This window comes from Vombatus ursinus, unplaced genomic scaffold (assembly GCF_900497805.2).
Source record: "Vombatus ursinus unplaced genomic scaffold, bare-nosed wombat genome assembly UNPS02014791.1, whole genome shotgun sequence".
Lineage (NCBI taxonomy): Eukaryota > Metazoa > Chordata > Mammalia > Diprotodontia > Vombatidae > Vombatus > Vombatus ursinus.
This window is the reverse complement of record NW_020954569.1, coordinates 52,698,813-52,716,117: the sequence shown is the minus strand read 5'-3', so window position 1 is coordinate 52,716,117 and position 17,305 is coordinate 52,698,813. Positions and strand designations below refer to the sequence as shown.

At 39.2% G+C, this 17,305-nt stretch overlaps 1 long non-coding RNA gene across 1 annotated transcript in view; it reads right to left on the bottom strand.

Moving 5' to 3' along the window:
- Positions 1 to 3,463: 3,463 nt before the first annotated feature.
- The window catches only part of LOC114047906, a 57,238-nt gene continuing 43,396 nt past the window's right edge, over positions 3,464 to 17,305 (bottom strand). The window contains exon 3 of the long non-coding RNA XR_003569685.1: positions 3,464 to 3,668. This is a non-coding gene — a long non-coding RNA (uncharacterized LOC114047906). The remainder of the gene's footprint in view (positions 3,669 to 17,305) is intronic.

The following is a 17,305-nucleotide window of genomic DNA, read 5'->3' as shown; positions in this document are numbered from 1 at the left end:
TAATTGCATACTTAATAGCATCAAGAACTTTAAAAATCTTCTGATAGGAGGTCTGAGAAGAAACCTTGGGGTAGTTAGGACAAGAGAGGGCCTCAGTGTTTAAGAAGCTGTCCTTGAATCTGAAAAAAAATATTTAATTATTAGAATTTCTTTTAAATCAGCCCAATTTAAAAAATATACCAGAGCCCCAAAAGGTATATAATTCATTGTCAAATTGCTTCATGGGAAAAACATTAATTTGGAACCAGAAATGCCCAAATTCTCATTCAATCATAATTTTTGTATGGCCTTGCACAAGTCACTACCCTTCTCTGGGTTTGTTTTCTCAGTTATAAAATGAGGGAATTTACCTAATCCAGGGGACTGAGACTCAGAAGACCGGTGAAGACTATGGACTCCTTGGAATAATGTTTATTGCTTACACTCATGATTGAAGGAAATGCTAAATTTCAGTTAAAGGTTGGTGAAAATAACTGTGTAATTTTGCCCCCATACAAGTTCACAACCCCTTAATATCTATGGAGAGGCCTCTTGGGTGTCCTTGAATGCCAGATTAAGAATCCTTGGACCAGATGGCCTCTAAATTTTCTTGCATTTCCAAATCAATGATCCTATAAACCATTCATTTATCTTGAATCTGTTCTTTGGAACTAAAACCGGCAAAGTTCCACCATCTTTCATTTTAGACCCCAGAAGACAGAATTAGAGTGAAACTTCCATATTTTCCCCCAAACTCCCTCTATATACAGACAAAAGAGGTTCAATCAAGGAATTCTGTGAAATACAAATTTGAGGAAAATCCAGATACACTAGGCAGACAGGAGCATCGTTATTTGATCAAAAGAGACATTGTACAGAACCTCTCTTTGAGAAGTATAGAACATTAGACAAGTTAAAGGCACAATGACAATCATTTGTTGTTGAATGGACAGGTGCTGCAGGGATAGAACAATCTGAAACCTAGACACCTAGTGATTAAGAATCTAAGCTTAAGATCAGGAGAAGTCACATTGGTTAAAGGAAGGAGAAAGTCACAGAGACTCTGTTTCCCTTTGTAGCAGTAAACAAACTTCTATTTTATTAATGTTTTGGTGCTTAAATGGGAAAAATTTGTTATCTTCAAAATACAATTACAAGGAAGCCCTCTTTCCCTGAGGGCTTTTCCGTTTTTGTCTCACACATTACTGTTTTTAAGGGCCCTAATCATTTGGTGGCTTCTAATTTGTTTTCAAAGGGCCTTTTCCAGGGCTAAGACCTTTATTCCCTGGCCAGGCAAATGAAATGCTAACAGACCATTAACTGTAGTGGTATTTGGAGTCCTCTCCATTGTAATCTTATGCTGTGTTAATTAAAGGGACATAGTCAAGGCCCATAGGATAGGGACTGAATCGTGACCTATCTTTTGAGAACAGTTTGCCAGAGTCCCTTTGATATTTTATATGCTGCTTAATTTTCAGACAAAAACAAAAATTAAAAAACAAAATTAAAAGACAAAAATACCCCAAACTTTACTCCATTTTCTTGAAATAGAGAGGGGAGAAAGATGTCAATGGGTGGAGGAATATAATAAGAAACATCACTAAATTTCGTGTCAGAAGACCTCAATCAAATTCTAACTAGCTTTGTAAACTTGGGAAAGACAATTTTTCTGATCCTCAGTTTTCTCATCTGTAAAAGGGGAATGTTATAACTTATATTGACTTTCTCCAGACTATTATAAAGAGCAAATTAGATGATATAAAACAGTTTTGTCAAACTCAAATAGAAACCACAACCACTAAACCAAATATATAAATCTCAGAGCAAGGCATATTGACTTAGAAAACCACATATTATTGTTGTCAATGTTCAATTGTGTTTTGGTTTATTTTGTTTTATATCCCAATTATATTTTAATCAGCTTTATTTCACAAGGGAGTTATTACAGGTAGTATGTTTGATACCTCAGATGTTAAGCACTTTGCAAATGGGAAAGTCTTAAATAAATGTGATCCATTGCTGGTATTGGAGGCACACACTTGTAATTCCTTGCTACCTGCAGGGCTAAGTCTAGTTGGTTTCTTGAATTCAAGAGTTCTGACATACAGTGGGCTAAGCAAATTGGGTGTCTGCACTAAGTTGAGCTTTAACAGGGTGAGCTCCCAGGAATGGGGGCCACCAGATTGCCTAAGGAGGGGCTAACTGAGGGTCACAAAACAGAGAATGTTAAAGGTCAAGTCAGAAGACAGAGGAAGTCTCAGCTTCTATGGAGATCAAGTGGGAATGGGCCCATGTGTAACCAGCCCCTGTACTTGCAACTTTGCCGTGATATGGAGACCCAGCCTCAAAAAATAAAAATAAATAAAATAAATGTGATCAATTATGAATTGAATCCAAATCAAGGTACTACAGTGACACACCTGGAGACACAGTGATAAAGAGCTCTGTATAACTCAACTTGTCATCCTCAGGGAAAGAGGGCTTCCTTGTAATTGCATTTTGAAGATAACAAAATTTTCCCATTTAAGCACCAAAGCATTAATAAAGAAAAAATTGACCACCATGGAGCATTTCTAAAATGCTCTACCTTCTTTCCTGTCTCCATATGTAGAACCTACTGATTATAATTTAACTTTGTCTTAAAGATACAGGGTCCATGGTGAACATCAATTATTGTATTCTGCTCTAATACAGTGATGCCCATAAGGGCTACTGAGGTGACTAGAGTGATTTGCCCCTATACTAAATAGCCCCAGATTGCTCTGAATTTCCACTTTTCTATCTGCTTTTATTTTATTTTTTTTACATAGTTTTTGTCTTCTCTTTTACTGACAGGTCATCTAATTATATCTTTCAGTCTTGTCATGGTAAATGATTTTGGAAGCCTCCCCTCCTCTTCTTCTCTCTCATGTTCCTTCTAATTTACTGCTTCTAATATGCTGTGTTCCAGGAAATCACCTAATCAAGCTAATAAGAATTATATGTAAAGTAAGATTAAATACACTCTGTAAGTACCTGCATAGTTCTCCAGATTCAAATGAATGATCTTAAATGCATGAATTTTCTGACAGTTCTTTTATTGGTTCCAAGAATTATTTTTGTTATTGTTAATTATTTCTGTGTTTTCAGCTATATTCCCAGCACCTGAGGTTGTCATATAAATATCTTGTGGAAAACTTCAAGCAGGAAAACTTTGTTCTGTTGGCCTGAATTACTCTGCAGGCCCCACCTAGTATAATACGTTCTATCTCAACTTATAAAATTGAGAAAAAAATTAACTTTAGAAAACTGGGAGTAGGCCTTGAGGAAGGAGGTGTGTGTGTGTGTGTGTGTGTGTGTGATAAAAATAGAAGAGCCAAGGACAGACCAGACCAGTTTTACAGCCAATCCATCAACAAGGATTCCACTGGGTTTATGGATGCATGGGACACATATGAGACTTTACTCAAGATTGTTAAATAGGATTGTTTTAATGCCATGCAAGAGGATAAAGTGGATCAGTAATCATGTAAGAAGCTTTCTGGACCTGATGATGAGACAATGCCAGTCTCTTTTCAATCTTCCTCAATTTGGTGCAGTCCAATATTACACAGTCATTTGGTGATGCCATTTGGAGGTACTGATTCATCAGGGAGCTCCCAGATCAGCTTGATGAGCTTCCAGGGTAGTGAGCTTCTGTTTCTGATTTTCTGAGAGAGATATAAACATAGAGATCAGCGTAGCTAAGAAGAAAACCCAGCTGTATCCTCATCCCTCTGAGCTGCTAAAGTCTTCCATGAGGCAAAAGCAAACAGGAGTTTCATGAGATCTCACCTACTCGGTCCAAGAATAGAGATCCTGAACCTCCAAGATCCTGAAGACTGAATATCTATAGAGCGGGCTATGGGGGGGCTGGGGAGAATGGTGTTGGAGAAACACATAGATTTTCAACCAGGTGGCCAAGTACTTAGAGTTTTGAGAGAAGACACAAGAGCATCACTAGCTTCTATGGGGATATGAAAATTTTACAAACAGCCTGAAAAGCTAGAAAAACAGCTATGGGGTATAAGCCATGCTATAGGAGAGCAACAGACCTGTTCTTGCTCTCCACTTTTATCACTAATTATTTGGGCAGTGCTAATTTGATGGAAAGGGAATGCTTGATTAAAAAGTACAAATTCACATTCTTTCCAGGAGAGTCTGAGTCCTTAGGGTATTACCATAATTCTGGAAGTTTTATGAATCTTGGAGCTGAAAATGGGACTTGTTGGAATGTTGGCAGCATTACCTCTCTAGCAACCTCAAGTTTGTTTCCCTTCCAATGGGAGTCCAAGTCATGAGATGGCAGTATGAGTATGGAAAACTATGTTAGACATAGAAGTGTGGTGGGACTCATTGAAGAGGGAAGGGAATTGCATGAACTATGTATGGTATACTTTTAGTCCTCTATAATGTTCCTGCATTTTTATGGAGCAGAATAAATGTTATCCTAGACCTAATATGCATTGTTATCATGGGTGTTTGTAATGGATCTGAGTACCTTCTTACCTATATTTATAGAGCAACCTACCTACAATCTATAATCTTATATTTGAGAATATAGTGAGAGACAAGTAATCAAAAAAAATGTTTGAGAGCATACCCTAACATTAGACTTATTCTGTACAAGCCAGAGCCCAGTGCAAACGGATCTAGGTGGAGTTTCTCAATCAAATGTATGTAATTATTTTCCCATGTCAGAGATTCAGGCAGGAAGGTACCAATGAGTAGGGTTGCATGGGAGATGAAACTTGCCATGAAAAAAGATTCCCACAAGATTACAGAAGATGGAATGAGTACCAGGCAGGAGAAGAGACATAGCTATGATAAGGACTCACTAGAAAGGGGGAAGAAAGGGCATTTTTCTGAAGGAATTATTTTAGTTTTGATTTGAATAATTCTTGTGTTTAAATTGTAGCCATGAAGAAAGATGGAGTGCTTTATTTCCTACCATATTTAACATTGTATAGGTGGCCCTGCCGCTTTTCTCAGATTTAAAATGTGAAGGATTAAAGATAAGTAATTTCTTACCGAGGATTCTTCCCTTTGTGGAGCAATATGGTCTAAGCTTTCAAAAGAGTGCTGGACTCAGAGTCTGAAAAACCTGTGTTCTAGGTCTGCCACTTACTGGCTCTCTGACTTTGACCAATCTTCATTGCTTCTCTGTGCCTCGGGAAGACTGTGAGTGAGGAGTTTGAATGACAAGGACTCTGTGGCCCGACCCAGCTCAGACAATGATTCTGCGAGCTGGGAAGCCGCACGGTCTGGAGGAAATGAGAGCCATAAGAACGATTCATACGCATAATGCTGCACAGTTCATACGGCACACAACACGTATTATTTGCACTGATAGTAACCGTGTTTGGGAGGTAGTATAAATATTATTATCCCCATTTTACAAATGAGAAAACCAAGGTTCGGAGTAATTAAGTGACATCTTTGGTTACAGAACTAGTAAGTGATGATGTCAGGACAAAAAGCTAGGAGACCTAGGTTCTAGTCCAGTCCCTGTCACTCTTTTGCTATGTGGCAAATCACTTCCCCTCTCCTGCCCTCAGTTTTATTCCCTGTAAAATGGAAGAGTTAGAACAGATGACCTCCAAGATCTCTTCCAGCTCCAAGCATCTCTGGTAAGATCACTTTTGAAAATACGTGTGAGTGAAGGAAGCATCCACTTACAATCCAGAAACACCCCAAAGTACTGTCAGAGCAAGGGAGGGGAGAAGGACGGAGGGAAAGACAGAGGGATTTAAGTTTTCTGTGTTTTTCCTCTCTGGGAATATCTCATGTGGGAGCGGGTCCTGAACACAACTGTAGGAACCCTTTGGTGTGAAGGGATTTTTGCATGTCAGTGATTTCTATGACTTTGTCATTGACTTCTAATGTGTTTTCAGAATGATTTGGTTCTTTTGTGGACAAGGAAAAATGAAAATAAGAGGAGGAAAAAACCCTTTTTCATTATTATGCAGCTTTTGCTTTGCAAAACACAATTTATGGCTAAAACTCTCCCTTTTTGTATTATGTGCCACTTCAGATGTCCAATGCTAAACAGAAAATGCTATAAAAATGTCTGTCCTCACTCGAAAAGATTCAAATGATTGACAATAAAGTGAGGAGCATAAAGTGGGTAACCTTGGTGCCACTTTCATGGAATATTTATTCATCAGTGGCTCTATTCTTAGGTCTGTTTTTGTGCTAGTGTTATTTTCAATGGTGAATTGTAGTCCTCTAGAAACCCAGGTCCTTTCTGTATTACGTTACGTAGGAGGTACGTTACGTACCTCCTTATTTTCTCTCTCTTCCACTATCTAGCCATAGGCTGCTTGTTTTTCTTCTTTACCCCACTTGATGAACACTAAGAGACAGCATGGCTCCTGCAGTAGGTGGGTATAATGGAAACTCCACTGATTTGGAAACTAGAGGCCCTGAACTGCAATATCAGTTCTCCAGTTTCCACTTCAATACCACCATAGGTCTTTCATAAATTGGAAAAAAAAAAGTTAAAAAAAATTGTACTCAAGAAGCAAGTCACCCAGTAGTCTCTCTAGGACATCTCTGAGTTATGCTTTCATATTCTCTCTAGATTTCCCATTCTGAAACTTGTGCCTACCTCAGACCCACCGTACCCTACCAACAAAATTGTCTGTTTAAAATATAACTCTGACCACGCCATTCCCCTGCTCCAAAAACAATCTGAGAGTCCCCATTTATTGCCTAGAGGAGAAATTACGAGTTCTTTGGCTTCCATAATCTGGACCCAACTTACCTTTCTAAAGCCACACTGTATTTGGTGTCCGGTAGACCTACATTCAAATTTGGCCTTTGTTACAATATATCCGTGTTGTAATGCAAAGTCACTTCCATTTAAATCTCTTTTTTCTAATTTGCAAAATGAGAGGGTTGGAATAGATGGCCTCTGAAGTCCTTTCACACTCTACAACTAAAACACCCAGATACTAATCCCTTACACGAGTCAAGCCCTATGCCCTAATCTAGACCAGCTGGGCAATTAGTCACTCCCCTTTCCTATCCCTGCACTTTGCTCGTATCATTCCCACTATTAAAAAAAAAAAAAAAATGCATGCCCAATCCCTCAATCTGTGACAGAGAAATAGCATCAATTCTTTTAAACTCAAATCAAATGCTGCTTTCTTTGTGTAGTCTCCCCTAATCCCCAGATGGAAATGTATGCTTCTTCATAGGAAATCCCATTTAGCTCCTTAGTTGAATCCATAAGTTACATTCAATTAAAATTATTATTCAGAGTCCAAGATGTGGCCTGCACTAAGAGTTATACCTGGAAAAGTGAAAAATAAGACAACCCCTGCTTTTGAGAAGCTGACATTCTGCTGGGACAATATACAACATAAACATAAACAAGTCTTTTTGAGGGCAGAATCATTATAATAATTCAGGGCATAAAGGAAAGCTTTCTAGTGGAGGTAACACCAGAGATGAATCTGAATAAAGATAAGGATTCTGAGGGCTAAGGCAGAATGAAACGCAAGGCATCATTTATGTGAATGTACAGAGGCAAGAGATGGAAAGTCTTATTTAGAGAATAGTTAATAGCCCAAATGGGTTAGGATATGACTTTTTTTCTTCCCTCTCACCAACCCCTGCCCTAGAAATGGCCACCATTAGACACAAACATATGTGTATGTGTTCATATATATATATAATATATATATTATATATATGTGTGTGTGTGTGAGAAAATATATATATAATACATATACACCTATGTGTGTATACATACAGATACACGTATATAGATAAAACCATTCTATATGTACTTCTATTTATCAGTTCTTTCTCTGAATGCAGATAACACCTTCCTTCATATGTTTTTTGTAGTTAATGTGGGTATTTATAATAGTCAAAATGACATAGTCACTCTAGTTATTAAAATAATATTGTTGTTACTGTATATAATGTTCTCTTGGTTCTGCTCATATCACTCTTCATTATTTTGTGCAAGTCTATCAATGTTTTTTCTAAGATCATTGAGCTTATCGTTTCTTATAGCACAGTAGTATTCCATCATAATCATATGCCACAACTTGTTTAGCCATTTCCCAAAAGCATGACTTTTTGGAAAGGATTATGGCTGATCTTAAATACTAGCTTGAAAAATTTTTGTTTGTTTGTTCAGAGATAATAGGGAGTCATTGATGGTTTTTAACAAAAGAATAACATAGCCTTAGGAAGATTATGCTGGCAGTTATGAGAAGATTCAATTGAAAAGAGTAGAAATCCCAGGCCTTAAGACCAATCACAAACTTATTTCAATAGTACAAATTAAATATGATGAGGGCTGCCCTAGACTTAGATGATGGTCTTGAGAGTCAAGGGGAGGACCCATGAATGTGAAAGGTATTGTAGAGATAGAATTGATAAGACTTGATCACTGATTATATAGGAGGGGGGAGGAATCAAGAAAGAGTAGAAGGTAACTTTGATCTTGTAAAATGAGTGGTGAATGGTGAAGACTCCAACAGAGACATAAGGGTTTCATTTAAGTGAAGTTTTAGGAGGGAAAATAATGAATTTAATTTTGGACATGTTGAATTTAAGATGCTGGTGGGACGTCCTTTAGAGATGTGTGGCAGGTAATTGGTGATGGAGTTTAGGAGAGAAATTTGAGAATCTTCAGCACAGATGTTAATTTAACCATTGGGAGACAAAAAAAGATAAGGGAATAAGTATAAATAAAGAAGAGGACACAGGTCAGGGGATTGCGTAATACTCATTCTAGGGGAGCTGAAGATAAATAGTTCAGCACAGAAGACTGAGAAGGACCAAGCAGACAGGGAGGAGGAGAACCAGGAAAAAAGAATTATTATCTCTCTTGATAATCTCATCTGCATCCATATATTTAATAACATTTTACTCAGATGACTCTAAAATCTGCATATTCAGTCCTGCTCTCTCTCCAAATTTCCAGTCCTACATCTGTAGCTGCCTACTGGAGATTTCCAAGTAGATATTCCATAGGCATTGAATATGTCCCCAAATAAGCTCATTACCTCTCCCCTTAAATGCATAACCCATCACTCCTCCATCTTCCCTATTTCTGTTGAAAATACTACCATTCTTATAATCACCGAGTTTTATCCATCCAGTTGTGTCATGCTTAACTTTCCACTATGACTTAGTGCCCATAGACCACTAATTGTCAAGTGGTAGGGCAGCTAGGTGGTATAGTGGATACAGTACTGGGTCTGAAGTCAAGCGTACCGAGTTCAAATCTGACCTTAGACACTAGGTACAAATCACTTAACCCTGTTTGCATCAGTTTCCTCATCTATGAAATGAGCTGGGGAAGGACATGGCAAACCACTCTATTATATTTGCCAAGAAAACCCTAAAGGAGATCATGAAGTGTTAGACATCATGATCACCCTGGTTCAAGCCTTCATCACCACTGACCTGGACTATTTCAGGAGCCTCCTAATTGAGGTCCCTGCTTATGGCCAGTCTTTCATCTCTTTCATCTGTGTTTCACAAAACTGCCAAATTGATTTTATAAAGCACAGGTCTGATCCTGTCACTCCCTGCTTCCCCTCTGCTTTTGTGGCTCTCTTTTGGCTCAAGGATAAACTACACATTTTTTGGTTTAGCATTTAAAACCCTTCAAGTTTTTGTTCCAGATTATTTTCCCAGACTTATCACATATTACTTCTCTTCACACATTCTAAATTCCAGTCAATCCAATCTAGTGGCTATTTCCCAAACATGGTATTCCATCTGTACCTCTGTATATCTATACTGTTGAATGTCCCCTTTGCTTCTTGAAACTCCTACTTCCCTTTGAGGTTCATCTCAATGGTATCTTCTTTCAAAAGAACTTCCCTGATCTCCCCAGTTGTTAGTTTCTGTGCCCCCCCAATTTTTGCATGCATTTTATATGTTATTTTTTTATCTTATATTTGCTCTCTCTTGCTAGTAGAATAGAAGCTCCTTGAAGGCAGGGATTTTGCTCCTTTTGTTGTTGTATTCCTAGATTCTAACATAGTGCTTTGAGTATATTATATAATTAATAAATACTTGTTAATTAAACAGTTGATTGATTGAAGACAAAAAATGAATCAATAATTAATATAGTCTCATTATACCTTCTTGTGTACATCTCCTATCATTTTTCCTTCATGAGACTGCACACTTCTAATGCATAGGGACCATGTTCTCTGTGTATTTTAATCTTCATTTATAGAAGGCAGCAGGTCTTAGAGTCAGAATGACCTGAGTTTAAGTCTAGCTTCTGACATATACTTGCTGTGTGACCCTGTGCAAGTCATTTGACCACTGTAAGGAATACAGTCCCAAACAGCTAAAAAAATAGCCCCAGGAAACTCAAAAACCCCATCCCCGTTAGACTAAAACCTGAAGTAGTAACCCCAAAGCTCCTTTTTTTCCTGACATCAAGAAGTTTGAATATCACATAGCCCGCAATTCCTCAGGAGGCTTCTTTCCCCCAGTTAGCAAGAAATAGTCCAGGTTCCTCATCCCTTCTCCCAATGCCTGGTCTTGCTAGTCCTGACAAGTACCCCTATAAAAACCCACTTGACTTAATTGATTGAGGGAGGAGGGGAAAGAAATCCCTCCAGGGCCTCCAGTGAGGCAAAATCCACCTATTGGAGGGAAGCCTAGTGGACCTGACCTGTTTCTATCATCCTTGTGGCAGTACTTCATTTGAGTATTTCCCATCAGTAAAGCTGGCTTTCTTTACTGTCTCATGTGCTCCATATTTCCTTGTACTGGATCTCAGTATCCCAAACCTTCCTGAGGCTGCATTAAGACAACTGCTCAGTGCCCCAGGCAAGTCTCAAAACCTATACTTTGCTAAAGGGGTACTGATCTATACTGGGAGTAGAAGTTCCTCACCTGAAACTCCTTAAACTGAGGAAATCACATGTTCAGTCAAAATTTTAATAATTAAAATACCTCAAATGGGACTAAGCACATAATAAACATTGAGTACATTGTGAATGGCTGAATGAATGGAACTTTCCAATCCCTAGATAACAGGAGGCTACTTAGAGAAAAAAAAATAATTAAAAACACAGAATTGTCTTTGCTTTTGCTCTGTTTGGTAAGGTAAATCAAATTTACTTTTTGTTTTTATCATGTAATCATTTTGTGGGAATGTCCTTACTCTTCTTTCTACTGGCCTCAGCTCCCAGTTAGGGATGATAATGGACTGCAGAATTACCATGAATATTCTCCAATGAAAGGGACAGTTTTGAACTAATTATACCTGTTCAATTCCATTAAAAATGTTTATTAAGTATCTAAAATGTACCCCAAAGCACTGGTTGGTTCAAAGCACTGTTATAATTTTCAGGCTGTGTAAAGGGTTTCCAATCCAAAGGTTGAAGCTATCTTGCTACTAACTCCCTCTTCACTCCCACCAAGGGCTGGCATAGTCTCTTCACCACTCACTAAGCTGTTAGACTGTTTCCTCTAGTAGAAAGGAAAACCTCAGAGGTCTTCTGATCTGACCGAGGATTCAAGCTCTTCCAACAAAGTGTACTTCAATAGTTAGAAAATGCAGGACAGGGAATTTTCAACTCTTAAATATTTTCTTGTTTGGAATTTTACTGCCTCAGAATACACAAAATTCCTAATCCCAGACCTTGATTTCTGAGCCAGTTTTCTAGGTTACTAGCCCTCCAAATAACTGAAACCTTACTGTATGTTCCTCCAGGGGTCATCAGACCTTCAAGACTATTGATTGTGTCCTTGCCTCAGTGACTGCCCCAGGCAATCACCATTATCCCCTAATTTATTCTGATTGGGATCCAGGAAGTAATAGCTCAATCACCTAGGAATCTCCAGTACTAATGATTCCTAGATTTTCTGAGATCTAAGCAGCAATAAAAGTTTATATAACCTTAGGGTTTCCTTCAGTTCTCCTAAATCAGCATGGTGGGAGTGGGGATGAGGGTTGGTGATGGAGCTCAGAATCTAGCTAAGTAGGGCTACTTTTCTCTTCCATCCCCCAGCTGAGAATATGCTGCTCTGGCAAATTGTCAGATACAGTTTTATTCATTATATATTCAGATACAGTATGTTCATTTAGAGTCATTTTTACCTATGTTATGCAAAGCAGCATAACATTAAATCAAGTACTAGAATTGGAGTTTGAAAGGACCAGGTTCAAACTCCAGCTCAGATTGTGAGCTGTATGAACATAAGCTGTGTGAACCTAGACACTTGTAACCTCTCTCAGTCTCAGTTTCTTCATCTGAAAACAAAGATAACCACAACTACTTCACTGGATTATTAGGGGGATCAAATGATATAAAGTGCATAAAGTACTTTGCAAAACTTAAAGTGTTAAATGAATGAAAAGCATTATTATTATTATTATTGTTGTTGTTGTTGTTATATAGCTCCTTAACATCCTCACTAAGTGATAGAACATGATATCCTGTGCCAAAAAGCATATGACTGTGCTATGATACTAAAAACATTTATTCAGTCCTACTATGTGGCAAGCACTGTGTTAAGCTCTTAGGATACAAATAAGAAAAGAAAGAATACTCTTGCCCTCAAGAAGCTTGCAATCCAATAGGGGAAGACAGCATACAAGAGGAAGCAGAAGAGAGAAGGAATTGCCAGAGCAGCTAGAGGCAAATGAAGATATGGCTGGCATTTTGAGCCCTTAAGGGAATCTATGGGAGGAGTTAATTTTGCTCTGTCCTCTAGCCTTCCAATCAGGGAGGCAGAAGCAATTGAAGTATTGGTGAAGTAAGGAGTAAGAAAGATGAAGAAATCTCCGTTGTGTTGTGTCCTAGTGATGAATTTGTTCAGGGGGAAGAGGGGTGAAGATGATGATGGAGCTGGAACTGTGAGGGACTGTCTGATGTTGGCAGTTGCCAGTTGGGCGCTGTGGCAAGATTAGGGGTAGAATCTGGGTATTTTGGAAGTCAAGGCAGAGGCTGTGGTAGGCGGAGTCGTGGTGGACTGGGATGGGCTGGGTACGGAGAAGCCCTGAGGCAGTGGGCAGTGCTATGTGAGATAAGCTGGGTGCAAGGAAGTAGCCGGAGCTTGAGCTCCTGAGGCAAGGGGCGGTGCCATGTGGGAGTGGGACGGCAGAGGACTGAGTTCCCTTTGCTTAGTCCCCTCCCTATGTGCAACGTCAACCCCAGACGCCTCCATCTTGTGACCTTCCTGACTTCCTGGGTCCCTTTGTGTAGCACTGACCCCAGACCCCTCCTCCCAGTATCTGGGTCTGACTTCCTAGGTCACGTACTCTGTCTATGCTCTAATCCCAGACGCCTCCTTCCTGTATCCGGTCCTAGCCTCCTACGTCACTCCCTCCCCCCTTGGTGTGCTAAACTCAGACAGCCCCTTCCGGTATCTGACCCTACAATCATTGGCTAGTAAGCGGGCTGGGGAGGAGGGGCTAGGTAGGTACTTAGGAACGAGCGTGGTCAGATCATGCGCTCTCTCTCTTGGCTCCTGCTCTGTGGCTCTGGCCTTGCTGGTTGGGCTTGCTGTGATGGCTTGCTGTGATGGCCTCTGAATAAAGCTCTGGTGTTGGCGCCTCCCGATGGCTCGTCTCTGTGTGTTTATCCGGCTGAGTACCGAAGACTCGGAAGTGAGTATGACACTGGTAGCCTGCTCCTTATAGGAGGAGAGGGTCGGCGCGGCCGGCAGAAGGTCGGCGCGGCCGGTACATGGAACAGAAGAGAGTGCCTGGGGACCAATGGGCATTTCAAAGCCTCAGAAGTGAAGTTGGGAACATTTTGTACTTTCACAAGCACTTCTTTTCTCTCCTTCTCACTGCCACACCCCAACTGAACAATTTTTAAAAAATGAAAAGTAAAATCTTCTAATATGAAGTCCAACAAAACAAATCCCCGCATTTGCAATGTCCAAAAAAATATCATCTCTCTATGCATTTTAAGTCCATCACTTCTCCAGCAGGAGGTGAGTTACATGTTTCATCTTTAGTGGTCTGGCATTGTGGCTTATTGTTGCATTGATAAGAATTCTGCAGTCTTTTAAAGTTGTCTCTAGAATTTTTTTTTCATCATTGTATGAATTATTCTAGTTCATCTGACTTTTCTCAGTATGAGTTCAGAAAGGTCTTCCAACTTTCCTCTGAAACTGTCCATTTAATAATCCCTTATGTCACAATAATATTCAATTATATCCCTATATCATAATTTATACCAAAGAGGTAGCTATTCTTTTACTTTTGGAGCTCCTTCAAAAATAACCCTATCCTGGGCACATCTAGAACCTCCTTGGAATCAACAAGAATGGAATCTTCATCAGAGAACATCAATTACCTCCTCTGTGTGTGTGTGTGTTTTGTCATACAGTTATATGCACATACATATATATATATACACATATATAGTGACACTTGACTATATGTATATAAAATGATACTTGACAATATACACATATATAGTATATATGTATCTATAGTGAATATACAGTACACACACACAGACACACACGTACACTCTTTTTTTTTTTTGATCTCTTTGGTATTTGGCCTAATAGTGCTATAGCTAGGTCAACTTCGAGTAACTTTTGGTGACAATTTCAAATTGAGGCTTGGGACTTCGTTGATTTGTATGCATCTTTTTTTTATGTTTTCTTTTTAATTTTTTTATGGAAAGTAAATTGGCTTAGGTCAATAGTCCTGTGGGGCCTGGCATCATCATCATCATCATCATCTCTAGCATTTACATAGTACTTTGAGGTTTGAAAAGCACTTTACATGTTATCTCATTTGATCTTTACTACAACTTTGCAAAGTGGATGTGATTTGTGTACAAATTTTACAGGTGAGGAAACTGGAGTTAAATGACTTGCTTGGGGTAGCTAGTAAGTATCTGAGGGAGAATACAAACTCAGGTCTTGCTGACTCTAAGTCTAGTGATGTTTTTACTGCCCTTATCTCTATTTTCATCTTCTTACGACACCTTCCACAAGTTGCTGTGCCAGAAATAATAGACAAAGAACAGAATTTGTATTCTAGCTTTTTTACTGTTTTAAATGAATGTTTCAATACACATGGATACTATTTCGGTATTTCACCAAGAATTATTAATTTCTGAGGCTGAAAGTTTCAGGACTAGACTTCTATATCCATTTTAATGCCCAGACCCATAATAGCAAGTCATTTGGTGACAATGAGCAAAAGAAAGGCATGTCTGCTGAGAAACATACTACTCCCTGAGGTCTTGCTCCATACTCTCAAAAAGAGGAACAGGAATATTACATATTTAATAATCTATCATGGTGGGGTGGAGCCAAGATGACAGAGGTAAAGCAGTGACTTGTTTGAGCTCTCTCCCAAACCCCTCCAAATACCTATAAAAAATGGCTCTAAACAAATTCTAAAGCAGCAGAACCCACAAAAAGACAGAGTGAAACAAATTTCCAGCCCAGGACAGCCTGGATGGTTGATCACAAAGGTATATCACACCAGGCGGAGAGAGGAGTGCAGTTTGGCGTGGGCGCACAGGCCGCAGCAAACCTGGAGCAGGCCTCAGAGGACTGAATCACAGGCAGCTGTGGTGGCTTCCAGACTTCTCAACCCACGAATGCTGAAGACAACTTAGAAGGTTGGTGAGAAAAGTCTGTGACTGCAGTGAGAGAAGGAGCTAGGTCTCAGCCACAAGTCCCGAGTGTGGGCCGCGGCTGCCTACTGAGCTTCTGGCCCACAGACTGAAGGGGAATCCAGTGGCTGATCAGAGGGGGATTGCAGGAATCTTTTTGCCAGTGCTGGGGCAGTAATGTCTTGCTTTGCCCATGCTTGGATCTGGGTCACAGTTCTGAGGGTCAGTCCTGGGGCGAGGAGAAGTGCTGACATGGTGGAGCTTGTTGTAGTGGTGGAGAGAAAACAACTTGCCCCTTATCATAGCACCTTGGAAGAACTGAAAATTTACAGGTACCTAGAAGTAGCTCTGAAACTGTACAAACCCCCGAAGCTTGGGACAGCACATTCTTCACATTGGAAGCAGACTCTTACCTTAACAAAGAGTTTAAAACTCAAGTAATTGGCCGGGATCATGAGTAAGCAGCACAAAAAAAGTCAGACTATATTATATTACTTTGGTGACAAAGAAGATCAAAACATACAACCAGAAGAAGACAACAAAGCCAAAGCTCCTACATCCAAAGCCTCTAAGAAAAACATGAATCAATCCCAGGCCTTGGAAGAGCTCAAAAGGGATTTTGAGAAGCAAGTAAGAGAAGTAGAGGAAAAACTGAGAGTGATGAAAGAAAATCATGAAAAACAAGTCAACAGCTTGCTAAAGGAGACCCAAAAAATAGTGAAGAAAATAACACCTTAAAAAATAGCCTAACCCAAATGGAAAAAGAGGTCCAAAAAGCCAATGAGGAGAAGAATGCCCTAAAAAGCAAAATTGGCCAAATGGAAAAGGAAGTTCAAAAGATTACTGAAGAAAATACTTCCTTCAAAATTAGAATAGAGCAATTGGAAGCTTGTGACTTTATGAGAAATCAAGACACTGTAAAACAAATCCAAAAGAATGAAAAATTAGAAAAAAATGTGAAATATCTCATTGGAAAAACAACTGACCTGGAACATCGATCCAGGAGAGAGAATTTAAAAATTATTGGACTATCTGAAAGCCAGGATCAAAAAAAGAGCCTAGGTATCATCTTTCAAGAAATTATCCAGGAAAACTGCCCTGATATTTTAGAACCAGAGGGCAAAATAGAAATTGAAAGAATACACTGATAACCTCCTAAAAGAGATCCCCAAAGGAAAACTCCTAGGAATATTGTAGCCAAATTCCAGAGTTCCCAGGTCAAGGAGAAAATATCACAAGCAGCCAGAAAGAAACAATTCAAGTATTGTGGAAACACAATCAGGGTAACACAAGATTTAGCAGCTTCTACATTAAGGGACCACAGGGCATGGAATATGATATTCCAGAGGGCAAAGGAGACAAGATTATAACCAAGAATCACCTACCCAGCAAAACTGAGTATAATCCTTCAGGGGAAAAAATGGTCATTCAGTGAAATAGAGGACTTTCAAGCATTCTTGATGAAAAGACCAGAGTTGAATAGAAAATTTGACTTTCAAATACAAGACTCAAGTGGAACATGAAGAGGTAAACAGGAAAAGAGAAATCATAAGAGACTTATTAAGGTTGAACTGTTTACATTCCTGCATAGAAAGATGGTATTTATAACTAATGAGACTTTTGTCAGTATTAGGGCAGTTGGAGGGGAAAAAAAATTATGTATGTATATAGATAGATAGATAGATAGATAGATAGATAGATAGATAGATAGATAGATA